Source organism: Octopus bimaculoides, chromosome 1, assembly GCF_001194135.2.
Source record: "Octopus bimaculoides isolate UCB-OBI-ISO-001 chromosome 1, ASM119413v2, whole genome shotgun sequence".
NCBI lineage: Eukaryota > Metazoa > Mollusca > Cephalopoda > Octopoda > Octopodidae > Octopus > Octopus bimaculoides.
The window spans coordinates 198,268,378-198,273,104 of NC_068981.1; the positions used below are offsets into that span (position 1 = coordinate 198,268,378).

A 4,727-nucleotide genomic window follows, 5' to 3' on the forward strand; every position below is an offset into this window, starting at 1 on the left:
AATAGGAATTACAACATTAAAAAAATGGTAATTTCATTTGAAGCTGAGGTGTAATTCTATAATTCATACTGAAGTTTTACGTTGAGTGTATGTGCGCGTGCGCAAAAGAAGTTATTTTTACATACTTTCCTTAATTACAAAAGAAGAAAAACAAATTAAAGATTTGAAGGATTAGGGGAAATAGTCCAAACAGTCAAAGAAACAAAATAAATGAAAAACTAGCCAAAAACAGTAAAAAAAATATAGAATGATTTTGTTTAGCTGTTGTTTCTAGCATGTCGGGTTTTCTGATATTTTTGACGTCTGCTATTTTCAGTAGAATTCTACGCATGCGCGAAACATTCTGCGTGTTGAGTTTCTTCCAACACAAATCGATTTGTTTGAAAGTTTTGAGGAAACAAATTCTTGGATGGAGGTGCACACTTGGGTAGGTAAGACTCTGTTGTGTACCCACAAACTGAAGGTTTAAAGGTGGGGGGGGGACACTCCAATTAGTGGCTACCACTGGGGAAAAAATCCGATAAATTTCACCGATGTCATTGACCTACATTCACCGTGTGTTTCCTATTAAAGTTATTTCTTTCTCTCTCTATCACTTCTTTTGGGTGTGTTTCCATTTCGTCTGCTGTAAATAACAATTATAAACTTTTATCACAAACTTTTCGTACAAGTAAATTGTGTAAAAAAAAAAAAGGAAGTGTTAAACACTGATGTCATACGAAATTATTGTTAAACCAATGAACAGCTTAAAAACCATCAAATAAAGATTTAAGTTTCAGTTTTGTTCAGGGTTGTTACGAGGTAAGTTTTCGTTTTACATCTTCCTAATTGAATTTCTTTAATCCTGTCTCTCCATTGCTTTACAAATACTTTACAAAATCGCTTCCGATACTTTTCATTACATCATAACCGCATGACTTTCTTTTCTTATAACTTTCGGAATAGTTGATATTTTTTCCTCTTTTTTCATGAAATGTTCTACAAACACCTTTCAGATGACGTACATTACGATTAACAATTTAACTTTTAGAAAAATAGTTATTTTGCTTTCGAAATTTGGTCCAAACACCTTTCAGAGTATGTAGATTACGAGTCCTTTGTTACTTAATGTGAAAAGCTAAATTAGTCGTCTCTTTTACACATCTGACACAGGTTGCATGTCTACAAAACGAAACTGGAAATGTCCCCACAAAAATTGTCTTGTGTCTCTGGATGTATGCGTAGAAGTTCACAAGGTTCACGAGCTGGCAGAAACGGTAGCACGCCGGGTGAAATGCTTAGCGGTATTTCATCTGTCTCAACGTTCTGAGTTCAAATTCCACCGAGGTCGACTTTGCCTTTCATCCTTCCGGAAGTACCAGTTGTGTACTGGTTTCGATCTAATCGACTGGCTCCCTCCCCCAAAATTTCGGGCCTTGTGCCTAGAGTAGAAAAGCAGGCCGTCCTTCGTTTTAAGTAACACAAATATCACTTAAATAACAAAATTATCGGGCGATCTTACAGATCGCCAATTTTCCGAATCTTCACCATCTGAAACGAATTTGTAGGAATTTTCATTGAAAAATGTTCGTTTTTCTGGAAGTTATGAGGCAATAAAGTCGAGTAGGGGAATACGTGAAGAGGCATGCCTGAATCGACCCAACACTTTTTCTTTTTCGTAAAGCCTGGTACTTATTCTATCCGTCTATTCACCAAACCGCTAAGTTACGGAGACGTAAACACACCAACGTCGGTTGTCAAGCGATGATGGGGATAAACACACCAACACACAGTGCTGAACGTGGCGCGCGCGCAGCAGGTAAGAACGAACCCGAATCACTTATACATACATGCCAAAAACGACATACGTGACAACACACACACGTCCATTTCATATACACGTACATACTTCTTCCGTGGAGACGCAATGGCCCAGTGATAAGGGCAGCGGACTCGCAGTCATAGGATCGCGGTTTCGATTCCCAGACCGGGCGTTGTGAGTGTTTATTGAGTGAAAACACCAAAAGTTCCACGAGGCTCCGGCAGGGGGTAGTGGCGAACCCTGCTCTACTCTTTCACCACATCTTTCTCTCACTCTTTCTTCCTGTTTCTGTTGTGCCTGTAATTCAAAGGGTCAGCCTTGTCACACTGTGTCACGCTGAATATCCCAGAGAACTACGTTAAGGGTACACGTGTCTGTGGAGTGCTCAGCTACTTGCACGTTAATTTCACGAGCAGGCTGTTCCGTTGATCGGATCAACTGGAACCCTCGACATCGTAAGAGACGGAGTGCCAACAACATACTTCTTCCTCTTTCATTTCCTGGTCTCGCTTCAAAGCAAATGTCGCCTTCCACACGTCATCACAACACACACACCTTCACTCACACACAGACACACGCTTATTTCATGTACAGGTACATACATCTCACACCTTCTCTTTTAGTTTAAAACAAAAGTAAATAAATAAATAAAAATTTACGGAAATGAACGAACAACAATGACATTCCTTATTAGTGTGTGTATGTATCTATGGTTGTGTGTGTGTATATGTCAATGTATATTTGTATGTATCAGTATGTGTCTATATATATATGTGTGTGTGTGGGTTCGTATGTGAGAGAGAGAGAGAGAGAGAGAGAGAGATCATTATGGAGTGTGTAAGTTTTTAGGTCAATCTCAAAGTAAAGGTTTAGTGAATTTCTATATTTTTACAAACGATTATCGAATCTTCTGATAAGGTAAATACGGTGTACCTACACAAGTGCATATGTCCCACACCGACTTTGTTTCCTCATAACTTTCAGGAAAATGGATATTTTTTGATGAAATTTTCTATAAATAACCTTTGGGAGTTGTGGATTACGTTTATATCGGAATTTACTGTGGGGGTAGGGGGGAAGATAAAGAAAGGAAAATGTTGGACGTTATTCATGATTAATGTCCTGAAACACAATGTTTTTCAAAAATTTCAAATTACATTTTGTAGATATATATATATGTGATGTGTGTGCACAGCCACCAACTTCTATTTTTGCGTTGAAATTCGAAATGGTTGCTGCCAACACAATCTGAAAGATATTTGTAAAAAAAATTTCATTAGAAAAATATCCATTTTTTTCTGAAAGTTATGAGAAAACAAATCGTACTGGAACCATTAAGGCAAATTGGTGGTGGTCAGTGGGCCTGCTAGAAATCTTAGATCATCCCCTAACATCTGGAAAAAAAACAAAAGGAAGGCTGGAACTTCAGAATAGATGGTCAAAATCTTATTAGGAAGACAAAGATCAACTTTTCCTTTATTTTTTGTGTTGTTTACCACGAGAGAACCTGTCCATTCATGTTTGTATTGTTGACGGGAGCTAACCATCCACTGTGGCCGCTGGAACTGCCAGATCCCATGATTTTGCTCTTCTTTGGATTTGTTAATGATGGGTGTCCTGTGAAGACATGGCAGCTGATCCCTCCATCAATGATCTATAGAGTCTCAGCATCTATTTAGGCACTGGGGTTACAAATACTCTGTGGGCTGATTCAAATGTAATAACAATAGAAGCAGTACTAATACCAGAAGGTAATCTTTATCTCTCACTTAAAAGTGGATGTTGTGTTGGAACACCAAATACTGCAATAGTCACCATGAGAGAACCTCTCATATGGATTTGTGGTGCATAAAAGCATTTGTATCCACTTTTAACCCTTTTCTTACCATATTTCTGTTGAGATGCTCTGGGTTTCTTTCAATTAATTTTAAATATAACAAAGGATTTAGTAAAATAACTTAGTTATCATTAATCTAGTGTTAGGAAGATAAATTGTGACTAAGATTTGGTGGAAGATTTGAATTCAGAACTTTTGGAAACAAGGTATACTTCAGAGCCAGAGATGGCTTCGAATGGGTTGGTATCGAAAGGCTTTTGGGATTAATACTGCTGCTGTTGCAATTGGTTGTTTCTTTAGTGTTTCCTGTGGCATGTACTCTTTCAAGAAGACAATGGATTATGTAGTTTATTTCTACAAAGCTAGCATCAATAGAAACTAGAAAATTGTATTTAAAAATATACATATTCCCTACAGTTATGAAGAAATAAATTCAGTGGGGCACTGTTGTATAGGTATCTCCTGTCTGTAGAAAGCATTACAGTGAAATAAACAGTTTATGGATTGTTGGACAAAGAAATAAACAAACTTTACTTTTTAGTAGAACAAACAGAGATAGATTGATTCTGTGGCCAAGGCAACTTACTACTTTCTGATACAATTCAACTTTGGAGATTCTTTATATAATGTATTAGTAAGGCACCAAAGGATAGATTTTCAAGAATTTGTTTAGTCAGTTTTAGTCATTCATGCAGAGAAAAGGCCGTGACATCATCATCATCATCATTTAACGTCCATTTTCTATGCTGGCCACGGTTCAAATGTCTGTTGTGGCATCGTATCTATGGCTGGATGCCCTTCCTAATGCCAACCACTTGACATAATATGCTGGGTGCTTTTTATGTGCCACTGGCATGGGTGTGTTGGCACAGCCCTAGCGTGGATGTGGTTTTATGTGGCACCCACATATGAAAGGACAAGCCTGTATGTATGGAAGACAATGATTTTATTTAGCTTCACGTGATTTTTCAAGTACAGCAAATCACCACATCTCCTGGTCCCTCCGGGTCTAAAAATACCCAAGACCATAATTACCCCGACAACCCCATCAAGGAATTGAGGGCCCAACACAAAGCAATATTTATAAAT

General features: G+C 37.9%; 1 protein-coding gene across 1 annotated transcript in view; it reads left to right on the top strand.

The window, feature by feature from the left end:
* Positions 1 to 336: 336 nt before the first annotated feature.
* LOC128249665 (protein mono-ADP-ribosyltransferase PARP14-like) overlaps positions 337 to 4,727 on the top strand; it is an 80,404-nt gene continuing 76,013 nt past the window's right edge. The window contains exon 1 of the mRNA XM_052973865.1: positions 337 to 801. The gene's annotated coding sequence lies outside the window, so the exon portion shown is untranslated. The remainder of the gene's footprint in view (positions 802 to 4,727) is intronic.